This window comes from Thamnophis elegans, chromosome 6, assembly GCF_009769535.1.
Source record: "Thamnophis elegans isolate rThaEle1 chromosome 6, rThaEle1.pri, whole genome shotgun sequence".
NCBI lineage: Eukaryota > Metazoa > Chordata > Lepidosauria > Squamata > Colubridae > Thamnophis > Thamnophis elegans.
In genome coordinates, this window is record NC_045546.1 from 35,820,307 (window position 1) to 35,836,097 (window position 15,791).

The 15,791-nt window shown below is 37.5% G+C and overlaps 1 long non-coding RNA gene across 1 annotated transcript; it reads right to left on the reverse strand.

Moving 5' to 3' along the window:
* Window positions 1-2,226: 2,226 nt before the first annotated feature.
* LOC116510019 lies at window positions 2,227-15,044 on the reverse strand. The gene is made up of 2 exons (XR_004255595.1): window positions 13,954-15,044; window positions 2,227-2,999 (listed from the first exon to the last, which is right to left on the reverse strand). It is a non-coding gene; the product is annotated as an uncharacterized LOC116510019 (long non-coding RNA).
* Window positions 15,045-15,791: the final 747 nt, after the last annotated feature.

The window sequence follows — 15,791 nt, forward strand, 5'->3', positions numbered from 1 at the left end:
TCTCTGTGAGTGTGTGTGTGTGTGTGTGTGTGTGTGTGTGTGTGGCTCTTTGCCTCTATCTCCCTCCCTCCCTCTGTGTCTCTCTATGTGATTCTCTCTCTGTGTCTGACTGTCTGTCTGTCTGTCTCTTTCTCTCTCTCTCACACACACACACACATAAACAGACACACACACACACATACTGTGGTTACCTTGTTGAGTGTTCCAATAACATTTGAAACACTCAACAACTGGCCTGTATTCATGTTTTTTTGCAGCATTTTGCAGACATGGGGGCAAAATATATGGTTAAAAGTACCTGGCAGTGGCGTTCTTCCCTGGGGGGCTCCGCAGAACATCCCAAGACCAATGGCTCCAGGATGAGGGATGGAATCTTCGCCGCGGGCCAGTAAAGCTTCGTCTACCAGAGGCAGCAGGACCAAAGCCCCTGTTCCAACTGGCCCTTCGTCCCTCTGAGGGCGAGGGACCCAGCTGCCCCGCTGCCTCTGGCTTCCTTCCAAGAGTCTCCTCTCTCCAGGGCTGTAATTGTGCAGGCTGTGTGTGCATGCTTATGTTTTCCATGGGGGTGATGGATGGGCTCCGGAAACATAGGCGCGCATGGGCAGCGGGGCAGCCGGGACAAGGAAGTGCAGCCCGCACGGCTTGTTCAAATAGCAAAAGAAGGGACAGAAGAGGAGGTTGTTTGAAAAGCCCCGCTTAGAACTCCTCTCCTTTTCCTTCTTTTGCTGTTTCTACATGCCGAGCAGATCGTGCTGCCTTGTCGGCAAGGCCACTTTGCAGCAACAGGGGCCAGGAGTGGTACCGGTGTTCCCGGAAGTTAATTACTTCCGGGTTCACCGACCAACCGGTGCGCATGAACCGGGCGATCCGGGAGGAACCCACCCCTGAAGCATACATATGCTTTATTATAATCAAGGAATTGTCTACAACTGATATGAGGTATTGATAGGGTACAAAGGAATTTCTGTACTTCTTCCACAAAGGAATCCAAATTCCTCTGTACCCTATCAATATTCCATATCAATTATAAACAATTCCTTCTTTATAATTGTGTGTGTGTGTGTGTGTATGTGTATGCAAATACACATATACATATACATACACACACACACACACACACACACACACACACACACACACACACACATATATATATATATATATATATATATATATATATATATATATCCTATAAGAGAACTCTGTAGCCTAGTCTTTGTTTGTTAGTTGATCTTGATAACCAGTGATGCACTGTAAATTGCTAGATTTAGTAAAATTATGGTTAGTGTTTTAGGTAAGTTTTTCTACCACAATACAAAGGCAAGTTTCCCTTATCCTATATTTCTGAATTTGAATAATTTTACATTTTATTTTGTTGCTCTCGGCCCATGTCCCCCAAATATTAGGAGCCAGGTAAGTGGGTCCTTTCGTTTGTTATATTATGATACTTGGTGTTATTTTATATTTTGGATTTTATATTTATTTATTTATTATATATGTTTAATATTATATGGTTTAGATTTGTTGGTTTGATTTTGGTTTACTGTTTGTTTTTGCACCATACACTACCCAAAGTCACATTATAAATTGTGTTAATAAATGAATGAATATGTTGATAAGTAAATCTTTATGGCAAGATGATTTTGAATTTTATTTCAAACTTCAAATATTAGTTGTCCCATCCAATTATGTTTTACTTGCAAATATGAAAAACATCGATCTATTTATCATTAGTGAACATACTGAAGAATAATGGATCTAGGAGCAAACTTTATTACATGTACTTGAATATCTTTGGCCAGATCGTTGAGAAACCACTAATTAACATGTTTGGTATATGCTTTTGGAGCCAGCTGTATATATACTTCATTGTATTTAAGACAATGATTGCTTTATGTTCAGATAGATTTGTCTAAATACATTTTTAAGCAATATAAGCTACTGGCAATTACCACATTTTAAAGTAATGAAAGTATGTGCAGCCACTATAAATTTCTTTTCATCTTTCTTGAATCTGTCATTTTTCAGTCTGGTGGAATTATCTTGTGTCTTTTGTAGTTCCTCTGCAGTATTTGATAGTAAGCTCTAGAAATGATTGATGGCTTTTCTCATGATTGTAGGTTTTATTTCCATTGCTAATGTGTTGGGAGTAGAGAAAATCCTTCAACTTGAATACTGTAAAAATACATTGTGAAATGGGACAAAAGCTTGTTACTGAAGCAGGCAGGCAAATAAACTTTTTTTATTAGATTTTATAGTTTTCAATATAAGTAAGGATTTTTCATTACAATCTTTTAAACTTTCAGTTTTAAGCATTTTTTTATACAATTGTGTTATGCTGTTTAACATTCATATGTTGTCACCACCATTAACATTTGCAGAGATAAAGACAGATTGTGCCTTATGATATGTAATTATAGATCATGTTAGTGGCAATAGATTCTTTCAATAAGTTTTTTGAGAAAAGGGAAAATTCAATTGAGTGCTCCTAAAAATGTGTTAAAAGAATGATACATTCTCTAAATTGTAAAATACATCTTAAAATTGTCGATAGAGATCACATTTGCTTTGTTTTTAAAGATGTAATGGGTAAATGGTGTGATATATTTGCATGAGGAAAGGCATGTTAGGTCTGTATGTTTTACTCACTGATTAAATACTAGTGGATATGGTTATTTTTTTTAACATCAAATGTATTGTTTATATGGCTGCAAATATATCTTGAGCAAAGCATTCAAAAATAGGAATATGTTTCATTGAGTGAGAATATTACTTGCCTCATTTTACGTATTAACATTACTCTACATCTCTTATCAAACACAGATGTCAATATAGCTTAAATCATCATTTAAAATGTCTAGTGCAATAAATCTGTAGCTGCATATTTCTAACACATGGTCCAGACCCTTTCCTTCAAAGTTGTTCTTCGGGTTCAGGGATATGATTTGTCAAGCAATAGTAGTCAGTTGCTTGGAAATTTCTTCTTATTTTCTTCTTCACTGTGAAAAACAAATGTGGCAAGAGAAGCACAAGAGGGACATGTTAGTAGCTGATCACTATTTTTTCATCTGTCCATGATGCACTACTGGAAGGAACAAGAGTTGGATCAATGGAAAAATGGAATACATTAAAGGATACTAATAAGAACACATAACCATGCACAAATGTTATACAGTTTATGAAATATGAAGTAGCTATAGAAGTGATGGAATCTTGCTATTGGTGTCAATTGAATAGCTTACTGTGAATGTGACACCTGTTATAGCCCAGGACTCAGATTCTAATGCTGTACCATGAGGCCCATGTTTGATAGCATCCTTAGGTAATTCCTGGTTTAATGTTTTCTTAGGCTGACAGTCCATTAGTTCAGTTGAAGTAGCTTCTTCAGAGTGAGAGTCTGAGTCTTGAGCTATGACAGTATCCAAGCAAATACTGTTCAATACATTTCTTTTAATTTATTCTTGTTCTATCATGCATTTGCAAAAATGATTTTGCAAGATTCTTGTAATTATAATGCAAGAATATGAAATTTTGAGTAGATTCTTTGCAAAGAAATATCTTTACATAATAGCTTATGTTCATTATTTTAAAAAACTTTTGCAAAGAGGTAAATATAATTTAGTGCATATAATTAAGGCTAGTGCGTATAATCAATTCCAGTTGCAATGTATGTGTTTGAAAGTTGGACCATAAGAAAGACTGAGTACCAAAGAATTGAGGCCTTTGAACTATGGTTGCTGGAGAAGACTTCTGCAAGTCCCTTGGACTGCAAGGTGATGAAACCGGTAAGTTCTAGAGGATATCAATCCTAACTGCTTTTTAGAAGGCCAGATCCTGAAGATGAAACTCAAATACTTTGGCCACCTAAAGAGAAGGAAGGACTCCCTGGAGAAGAGCCTAATGCTGGGAAATATTGAGGGCAAAAGAGAAGGGGATGACAGAGAATGAGGTGGCTGGATGACATCACCAAAGCAGTAGGCATGAGCTTAAATGGACTCCAGAGAATGGTAGAGGTCAGGAAGGCCTGGAGGAACATTGTCCATGGAGTCGTGATGGGTCAGACACAACTTCGCAACTAACAACAACAACAAATATAATTTATTCATAAGTTATGCCAGAATCTGATGATCCATAATACTTAATGGTCATTTGTGCTTATAGATATGTAAAGTATATGTATATAATTTCCCCCCAACAGAAGATAATGTATTTGCAACACATATTTTCCTTATGTGATTTTCTTCACAACCATTTTTATGGAGGATAGAAGGAAATGATAAATTATTTCTTGTTTTTCATGAACAAAATTCCAAATCACACTATTGATGAGTTTCAAACACAATATTGGCATCAGGGCCAAATAAAAGATCCAAAATAGAGAATAATATTCTGGGTTTTCCAGACTCTAGAGAACTTCAGAGTTTCTTCCCCTCCATCCTTGTTTACATGTTTGCTGATCTTATTTAAACTGGTATTGCCCATGTGAATTTTTTTCTACCATTTTTAATCGAGATCATTTTCTTATAGATTTACTTAATCGCTAGCCAATAAATAGTCCAGGAGCCTAGAGAAATGAATTTCCAAATGAAATGAATGGGAAAAATGCAACGAGCTAAAATAAGAATGTTTCCTTTGATGAAGTAAAGCTTCAGCTGCTCCTGCCCTTAGTTCTTGCCGTTGCTGGCCTGAAGGCCCAAAGAGAGAGCATCACATAGGCACAGCTGAGCCTAAAAAATGTCTGTTCCCACAGAAAAATAATAATAGGGTGACATTCAAACCAGTAAAAGCCGAGTGTTTGGAAAAGATTTAGTTGACAAAAAGAACAAAAGGAAATTGCTCTCGGCCCACTTGTTGCTCATTGACCTGAATATGCTTCCTCTCTTTGATTTCTGGCTCCTTTGAAGCCAGTCACATCTTGCTAGCTCACCTTGACTGGTGGACCAATAGGTAGTTTTGCAAACATTTAGCAAGGCAATAATTTAGAAGAGGAAAAATGAATTTCAAACCACGTAACTATAAGGAAAAGAGATTGATGAAATATATAACGGGTAAATTATGAAGTGGGTTGCTAGGCTATGAATTATGTCAATGATTTATATATACAAAGTTATATTTTTTTTAATTTAAGAACCACCCATCTTTCTCACAGATAGATTCTGGGGGGGGGGAGTGGTTTACAATAAAATACTAACAGCATAGAAAACAATATGTAAAATTTAGCCACAGAATGTTAAAAATTGATTAAAAGTTGAGGGAAGACTATCAGGCACCAGCCAGACCCAGGGCTGCATACTCCTTTGCACACTCCAAACAAGGGTGCACAGCCATGTTTTTTGCCTTTATGGAAGACCAAGAGAATGGGGCCCCAGCCATACAATCCATGTTTCAAACTTTGGTCATTTGTCTGAATGCAGCAGTTAATCTCCAAGCTGGACTTTTCTTGCTTAGACATCTGCTGCTGGGTGAAAAAAGCTGGCTGCCTTGGGGTCCTTTTATTGCTGATTGAGCATCATGTTAGTTTATGATACATATATTGAGTGACGTTCTGTGCTTAGAACCAAAGCTAAGTGGCCTATTGTTCTATGGAGGTGAAAGTCACATGGTTGGAATGATTAATGACAACAGATGCTCTGGTCAATAAGTGACGAACTTACATATGTGAGCTGGCCTTATGATGTGATGCTGCTTTGAGTGGGTTTTTTTTAAAAAAAATTCTAACTGAATTAACTTATAAAGAGTGTGTAATTTTCCTTGCCATACAGTGAGAGGAGTTTGGCAATAAAGTCCAATGAAATTAGAGATTGTCACTTACCTAATAAATTTGCATGCAGAAAAGCCAAATGGTTTCCTTTCAGATATTTATAGAATTTGACAAAACAGGATGCTAATGCTGAAGTCAGCAATAGCTGGGTCTTGCATTGGTAATGCCAATGAAAGGTGGCTCCTTTTTTTGATTGGACATCAAGGATGTAAGTATTACTGCCCTCTTAGACAAAATAAGCTTTTTCACTGTCTTTTCTTCTTTCTTTGCAAGTCCAAAATAACAGACCTCAAAACAGTTGAGGTATGAGACTTCCTGGGCGGAGCTTACTGATGGAAGCAGCTTAACATAGCTGCTCCCAAGTTCCTGGTCGCGTATCTATTTAGATGATCGTCTATCAGACGTCTAACAGGTTTCTTACTCTTCGGGCAAGAAGGGAAGAAGATTAGTTCTGCTGTGCAAATGCCCTTTGATTTTTGCAGCTTCTGTGTCTGCGGAGAGAGGGGGGCCAGCCAAAGGCAGAACGGCATCCGTGCTGGGAATCTCCAACTGCCGTTGTGCAGTACAAAGTAAGAATCCTCCCACTCAGATCAAAGTTTGAACTATTTGATTTTAATATGAGCTGAGCTCGTATGCGAGGACTTTAATTGTTTATCCAAATCCTAGCTTCATTTTTTACAAGATCTTCTTTTGTAAATTTATCTACTAAAAGAGGCATTTAAAATGGCGATGAGCCTGCTGGATTCTTCCGTAACAATGATTATTTTCTTATTCTCCTTGTTAAATTCTACAGAGCTTTAAAACTTCAAAGGAGAGGAGTGATTTATTACTCTGCCTCACAGCCGGCCAGCAGAGTCTTACTAATTAGTTTCACTTTTACAAGACTTTCTTTCTTCCGTTAATTTTTGCTAATTTAGAGACACTTAAAATGGATGAATATGCTGAACTGTCTCGTTACAATGCTTATTTTCTGAAACCTTTTGCAAAGTCCTACCGAGCCTCAAAACTTCAAAATAAAGGGGGAGATTCAGTATCTTTTTCCATAGTTGTAGAGTGGGCCAGTAGAGTTTTATTAATTGCTTGAAGATAAAACTTGGAATGGCCTCAAAACCAAATCCTAATTTGAAACCTCCCCTCAGGCCCCAGGAGCACATCTCCAATACCTAGCACAAAGTCGCAGCCTCCGTTCTCCATGCCCCCTGCTGGAGATTTCCTAATGAAAGAATTCTTCTTGAGGGAATTAAATGAGGCTCTCAACACCCAGACAATTAAAGTGGAAGGCAAACTTAAAGACTTTAAAGAGGAGCTAAAACAGGAGCTAAAACAGGAGATAAAAGAGGAAATAAAAGAACTTAAAGAGGAGTTGTATGATAAAATTGATGTCAGGGTTGTTAAAATCAAAGATGAAATGCTGGGGCTTGTAACTGTACTGACAGAACATGTTTCCGGAATTGAAGATAGTCTAGAGGATCTTAATGAAGCTAATATCAACTTGACATTGAAAACAGAGGTAGTGCAACAAAAAGTTGAAAATGCTGAAAAAGAAATTATTATGATACAGTACAGGCAAATGGAAATGGCATTAAGAGTAAGGGGGTTGCGTGAAGAAAAACAGGAGAACCTGAAACCATTTCTTTCAGAAGCTTTTGATTGTCTGGTGGGAAGACTGGGGGCTAAGTTTGACTGGCAAATCGATAAAGTTTACCGTGTTAACTCTTGGCTTGCAAAGCAGAAGCAGCTCCTTCGAGACATTGTTATATATTTCGCTACAAGAGAGCTCAGAAACACAATATTACAAGAGTCTTATAACACTAAGCTCCAAATTGGGGGTCAAGACCTGACTGTTTTGAAAGAGATGCCACCTCAAATGCTATGAGCCAGGAGAGATTATGCTTTTTTAGTTGAAGAACTTAGAAACCGCCAGATACAGTACAGATGGGATGCACCATTTGGCATTATACTTACATTTGATAGGCAAAGATATCGTCTCAACTCCGTATGGAAAGCCCAAGATTTTTACCATAACATTTTGATGGCTGGACATCCTGCACCATCTGGACCTGGACAAAGACCACAAGAAGGACAGGACAGACAGCAAACCACACAACTACCAGATAAGATGGATCATCTCTCTCTCCTAGAAGCGCAAGGTGTTATGGAACAAAGACCTAGCCGTATGATTACTAGATGAATGGAGAAACAAGCTAAAAGGCAACAACCTCAACAACCACTATTGGGTGATTGGAATGGTGTGATAGACACTAAGAGAGATAAGAAGACTTCTCGCCCAAATACTAAGATGCGAGCAAAGCTACCCAAACCGTTTTTTGACATGATGGATGACTTTGAACTGAGAGATATCTGGCGAGAAAGAAATGCAGAGGAATATGATTTTACCTTCTTTTCTGATAGACATCAATCCCTTTCTAGGATTGATTTCATACTAATCACTAATGATTTGCTTTCTAGGGTGAAGAAGACAAAGATTGCGGCTAGGGTCCTTTCGGATCATAACCCAGTTTGGATGGAATTGGGAGGGGGGGGGTACACACAAGAAGGTCTTGGAGATTGAATGAAAACTTATTTAGATATGAAAAGTATATCAATGATTGTAAAAAGTTGCTAACCGAATACTTTGTTTTTAATATGAATAAGGGTACACCTATGGAATTCGTATGGGATGCAAGCAAAGCGTATATGAGATGAGTACTGATAAATATAAATAAAGCACAAAGACATAAACAAGGGGTAAAATGAATAGAATTGGAAGAGGAAATTAAGACGAAAGAGCTGGAGTTAACATTGAATCCAGGCAATACAAAAGTCAAGGAAGCAATTGCCATATTAAAATCTCAATTTGATATGTTGATCTCTGACCAGGTAGCTACTAGTTTGTTATATGCAAAATACAATACTTTCTGCAATGCAAATAAACCTGGCAGATGGTTAGCTTATCAGATTAGGAAAAAAAAGGAAATCTCGAAATATATCTAAATTGACCTATAGAGGGAAGGAGGTGTTTCAACAGGAGGAGATTCAAAAGGCATTTCGGGAATTTTTTACAGAGTTGTATAAGGGGGATAAAATTAATGGTTTAGATATAGACAAATATTTAGATAAAGAAAAAATACCCTTAATTAAAGAAGAGCACAGGCAAAAATTGAATCAACCAATAACCTCGGGGGAAATTCTACAGGTAATTAAGCAATTAAAGTCAGGGAAGGCACCAGGTACGGATGGCTTGACAGCGGTTTACTATAAAAATTTACAGTCAGAAATGGTAGAACCTCTTAGAGAATTATTTAATAAGATTCAAACTGAAGGCAAGGTGCCTCCATCTTGGAAGACAGCTTTTATATCTTTGATACCCAAAGAAGATCAAGATACTACTCAACCCAAAAACTATAGACCTATTTCATTACTTAATGTAGATTATAAAATTTTTACTAAAATATTAGCAAATAGGTTAATGCTGGTTATTCAACAATTGATACACGCTGACCAAACAGGTTTTATACAAGGGAGACAAATGAAAAGTAATGTTAGATTAGTTATTAATGCATTAGAATATTTGGGAAAGAACAATCAAATTCCTGCTGCGTTCATATTTTTGGATGCTGAGAAAGCCTTTGCTCGAGTTAATTGGCAATTTCTGTTGAAGATATTGCAAAAAATGCAGATAGGAGACAGTTTTTTACAGTCAATTAAAGCAATATACCAACAGCAAACAGCTCAAATCATAGTCAATGGAAGCTTAACAGACTCTTTTCAAATTGGAAAAGGTACAAGACAGGACTGTCCTCTGTCCCCACTATTGTTTATTATAACTTTGGAAGTATTGTTGAATAAAATACGGGGCTTGGATGGTCTAAAAGGAATTAAGATTAGGCAGAAAGAATACAGAGTGCGTGCTTTTGCGGATGATTTTGTCATAATATTGGAACAACCGCAGGAATCCAGTATGGTTTTAATGAATATGATTAATCAATACGGTCAAGTGTCTGGTTTTAAAATAAACCTAGGGAAAACAAAAATATTAGCTATAAATATGAATAGTAAACAAAAGGAAGAATTAGGAGGAATGTTAGGATGTGAGGTAGTCAAAAAGGTCAAATATCTTGGAGTTAATATTTTAATCTCAAATGGGAAATTATATAAGTATAATTATGAACCACTCTGGCATAGTATACAGATAGAGATGAAAAAATGGGAGAAATTGCACTTATCTTTTCTGGGTAGAATAGCGGCAGTGAAAATGAACATTTTACCAAAATTTTTATTTCTTTTCCAAATGTTACCTATACTCAAAAAAGATGCGAATCTTTTAGAATGGCAGAAGGGTATCAATAAATTTGTATGGGCAGGAAAGAAGCCGAGGGGAAAGCTGAAAATAATGCAAGATGCACGTGAGAGGGGAGGCTTGAAACTACCCAACCTAAAACTATATTACGATGCAGTGGTATTATCTGTAATTAGTGATTGGATCGATTTAACCAATGACAGGATATTGAATATTGGTATGATCTGGTATATGGTTGGCATGCTTACCTGTTATTCAACAAAAAATTGGACAAAAATTTTAAAAGTCATATTTTAAGAAATGCTTTACTGCGGGTCTGGAAAAAATATCAACATTAACTAAATGACAAGATACCCATGTGGGCAATTCCTAGACATGCAATTGAAAATATGAATATAGCACAAAAACAGGATAGAATTACTTATAGACAGCTCCTCATCTTGGAAAGGGGGGCACTACAACTAAAATCCTTAGAGGTATTGAGAGAGGAGAATGCAGTTCGAACATGGTTCCAATATGGGCAATTACAGGCCAGGTGGAAAATAGATCAAAAAATTGGTTTTATCCAAGTTGAGGATAATCTACTTAAACAAATAAGAGACCAAAGTTTAATGCATATAAAGAGGATATATAATGTATTAATACAGATGGATTCAGAAACAGAATTAGTTAAAGATTGTATGGTAAAATGGGCTTAAAATATTGAAGAACCCATAATGTTGGATACATGGGAAAGAATTTGGGTAAGAAATGTGAAATTTACACAAGCTCAAAACCTGAGAGAAAATTTTTACAAGATGTTCTATAGATGGCATTTAGATCCTAAAAAGTTGGCTTCTATGTATCCGAATTTACAACCCAAATGTTGGAGATGTGGTTCTCTCGATGCTACATATTTCCATATATGGTGGACTTGCCAAAAGGTTAAGGCATTTTGGATAAAAATATGGCGGATTATGCAAAATATTTTTAAAAGAAGGATAAAGTTTACTCCTCAGCTATTTTTGTTAGGTATAAGTACGGACTTTACAGTGGTAGAGATTAATTTGATTTTGTACCTAATAACGGCAGCAAGACTGTTGGTGGCGCAATATTGGAAGAAGGAAGACTTGCCTACAATTCAAGAATGGACATTGAAAGTTACAAATTTAGCCGAGATGGCTAAAATATCTGCATATCTTAAAGACCACTCAAATGAGAGATATAAACGAGACTGGAAAAAATGGATTGATTATATACAAAATAAATACGGGACTAAGAAATTCCAGATAGCCTATGCTTAAGACCAGGAATGATTTAAGTTGTTTAAAGCTAGTTTAGCAAGAAGGAGCTAAGCTCAATTTAGAGATGTTATTAATTTCTTATTCTTTTCTCTTCAATATATTTTAGACTGTGTTTGTTAAAAATCTATACCGTGTACGGGTTCTGGGAAGTTGGGGGGGGGAAGGATGTGGGGGGTTGGGGGGGAGGGTGAGGGGAGGGACAGATTTATATTAGGTTAGACAAGATGTGTTAGATCTCAATGTAATGTGATTTCACATGTATACTGTTCCTTTTTTTAAAATTTCTCTTTAAAAATAGGATAGGCCAAGTATATTGATATGTAGCGGAAATACACCAAGGAGTGGAGGAGTGGGAAAGAAGAAAGATGGGTAGAGAGGGATGGGAGAGAGGGTGGGAGGTGAGAAGGAAGGAGGGAGTAGATGTGGGGAGAGGAGTGGTAGAGGGGGAGGGGAAGAAGGGTAGAGGGGGATGATGGAGGGAAGATAGAAAGTTGGAGGGTGGTGGAAGAAAGAGGTGTATGGAGAGCGGAAGAATTATATTGGGTTTCTATTCTCTGGGGCATTGTTGACAAGAGGAATTGATGCAATTATTGTTTAATGCTGTATGGCATTGGTTATGTACAGTATACATGTGAGTGTATGAAAATGAAAATAAAAAAATAATTTTTTTTTAAAAAAAGGATGTAAGTATTACTGCCCTCTTAGACAAAATAAGCTTTTTCACTGTCTTTTCTTCTTTCTTTGCAAGTCCAAAATAACAGACCTCAAAACAGTTGAGGATACAATTTAGTTAATAGGCTAGTGCCATGGAAAATGTTGTAGGAGAACTGAGGGGACAAATGGCTTCCAGAATGAAACATTGAAAAAACATTACATTGGCACATATGTGACAAAAGAAGAGGCATTAAATGAACATCTTACTTCATGCATCTTTTCAGAATCTTAAAAAGGCCTTTGTTAGCACGGAAGTTAAAAGGTAAAGGTAAAGGTTCCCCTCGCACATATGTGCTAATCGTTCCCAACTCTAGGTGGCAGTGCTTATCTCCTTTTCAAAGCGGAAGAACCAGCACTATCCGAAGATGTCTCCATGGTCATGTGGCCGGCATGACTAAATGCTGAAGGTGCTGGAACACTGTTACCTTCCCACCAAAGGTGGTTCCTATTTTTCTACTTGCATTTTTACATGCTTTCGACCTGCTAGGTTGGCAGAAACTGGAACAAGTAACAGAGCTTACTCTGTTATGCAGCACTAGGGATTAAAACCGCCTAACTGCTGACTTTTCTGATCGATAAGCTCAGCAATTTAGCCACTGAGCCACTGTGTTCCTAGCACTGAAGTTAGCATTTACTAAATAGGGAATAAGAGGAATCTTTAAGAAAAATAATAGAAAGATAGTAGGAAGATAAAATTGTTGAATAAAATATGAGTGTAGAAAAATAGAGCAGTAATTGATACAATATTCCAAAACTGAAAGTGAGAAACTCAAAGATATCCTTATACATTGGTTAGCAGTGTATAGTATAGTTAGTAAATTGAGATTTTGCTATTTTTAAGTCAGTGGTGAAATCCTCCCGGTTTGGCCCAGTTTGGCTGAACCAGCAGGGATGATTGGCATCAGTTCTCCAAACCAGTGGCAAAAGTCCCTGGTGGCCCTGCCCATGCTTGCCTGGTCGCCCTGTCACTGCTCACCTCTTCTGGCCACTCAACCCACCCACCCAATCTGAATATTTCTCCCTCCATTCACAGCAGAGCTGCTACAGCCTGTCCCTTTAAAGTAGACCCAGGAAGAGAGGAGGCTGGGGGGGGGGACCATAAAGGGAACAGAAGCTCTGCTGTGAATGGAGGAAAAACGTTCGGATTTTCTCTGGCACAGAATTCAACATTAAATGCAGCAGAGACAATCTGAATATTTCTCCCTCCATTCACAGTAGAGCTGCTGCAGCCTGTCCCTTTAGGGTACTTCGACCCCGGGGAGGGAAGGGGCCAAGGAGGATCATAAAGGGAGCAGCAGCTCTGCTGTGAATGGACTCATACACACATTTTTTCCTACTGGGTTCTGTGGGTGTGGCTTGGTAGAGGTGGGGGCATGTGACTGAGTGGGTGTGGCCATGAGTGACATCAAGTTGGCAACACCACTCAGTCACAGGATCCCATCACCAAGCCATGCCCACAGAACTGGTAGTAAAAAATGCTGAATTTCACCACTGGTTCAAGTTCTATGTTGTATGATCCCTTGTTTTGTTAAATGTAATTCTGCACAAATAATGTTAGTCAGAATGAAAGACACATTTGTTACATGTGAGTCAAGAATTTTCCAAGACAGTCTAAATACTTCCTTGAGTTCAAAAATACTGATCACAACATCTATTAATAGAATATAGTTCGCTCAGAAGCATTAAAATCAGAAATAGGGAGTTTTTCCACATCTGTTATAGAGTCATACAAGGTAAAGCTTTCTAAAAGGAAGGCAAAGGAATTTAGTGGGGCCATAAAGGTTAGGAACAAGAACAGAACATGTTTCTACAGAGGATAAATTATGTTTTGGAAAGTGTTACTGATGTTCTTCCACACAAGTGTCTTTCAAATAGTCATCAAAAGTTGGGCTTACCTAAGTGACAATGATATACTTTTCTTTCCTCTCATAGCTTGGCAAATCTATTCATCAGAACTCCTTCCATTTTCTTCTTGTAAACTGTTGATAGACAGAAAATTAAAATTAATTCCATCAGCTCAGCCCCATGTGGCTTAAACATTAACTGCATTTATTGTAGGGTACAGTACATAGGTTTCTGCTTTCTATTTCCTCCTCCCGCCCATCTGTATGACAATCACAAAGAAGAATTTTTTGCACATGCAACAATACTATTAACACACTGGCAACCCTCTGGGAAGTGTAAGTCATTTGAGAGGTTTGTGTAAGGCTGCCACATAGTCATAAATGTCATATTTTGGCATTTAACAAATAAAACGGTAGCTATATATATGCATATGCCTTTATAACCTGAGATGACACACTGAAACTATCTTCCTTGACTTTTAAAATTCGTTATTCAGATGACTCCAGATGTTAAGTTAAATCCCTAGCATCTTTGTAAATACAAATCTTTCAGCATTCCCGAGCAGAAAAAAAGGACTTCATTTTTATGAAGGTCATCTTGGTTCCGCCCCCCCTCCACAAACAACATGGGTTTCTGTATTATTACATTGTCTGTCCCATGTGTCCAACTCTGTAGAATGGAAAGCAATATTCTCTGCACATATTTATAGTTACGCTTGGGGTCCATCTGCATCTGAAGAAAAAGAAAGCCTGTCTTCCCTCTTGTCACCATGTCCCCTTTGCCAGTATTGATCCTTTTTAATGTCAATTAAATAGTCATAAGGACATTGAAAACTTCAGGCTTAACAACAATATTGGCCAGTGGTATCTTGCACAAAATGTTCAGCAGACATGATTTCGTAAACAAGGACAGATGTGTTTGTTTTAATAAATTTTGCTGGGGAAAAAAAGTCCATTAAGGAAACAAAACTTTTTCCAAAGTTCACAAAGTCCTGTCTATTTCAAGAAGATGAAGGAGGAGCCAATGTTGTGATGTCACAATGTGCTGTCTTGATACTCTGAGACTGCCATTGACACTTTTGCCGCTGGACGGTCCATTGAGACCTAAACTGTTCTGTAGAGATGGTGATCAGGAAGACGAAGTCTTGCTGGTCTCAGGGACATCGCAAAGTCCCTGATCGACCCAGGGGAAGTGCTTCAAGCCGGCAGTAAACAGGCAGCCCCCAGGTGATGAAATCGGGATGGGTCTGGAAGGAAGTGAAAAGAGAAAGTGAGTCCATCTGGTGAGGTATTTTTCTATTTTGTGAAAGACTGCCCAAAGAATTTTTTTTAAGGCAAATTAGATCCTTAAGCAAAAGAATTGAGCAGCGAAATTAACTCATATTGCTTTGCAAAGCTTTTTTTCTTTGTAACTATTCTTTGTGGATTGAGGTGCTCGCAACATTTCTTATTTTTCCTCTTAAAGTGAACAGATTGATTTTTTTCTTCTGCTTTTTGTTGCTTTATTTCTTGACTTCTGGATTAAAATCTTCCTTCTTATTTTAACAATTCTTCCTATTACTTGTTATTAAAAGAAATCTAAAGAACTTTGTTTCCTATAAGCCAGAGATAAATATTATAAAGTGAAAAGTAGCAACACTGCTACTCGAAGATCAGAGGCTGGAGTTTTTGAAGCAACATATCTCTTATCTTTCCTTCTTTGATTTCACTGACTTTGTAGCTGAAGGGTTTGCAACTTGTTTACAGAAACTGTTTACAGGGAAAGGGCATGAATTGTTTCACAGGTGCCTTTGAGAACTATTTTGGCAAGGGAAAAAAAAGGGGGGGAATAGAACTCTTCTCCTTTGAAGAGCATAAAAGAACTTGTGTTCAAGTCAACCTAAAATAAA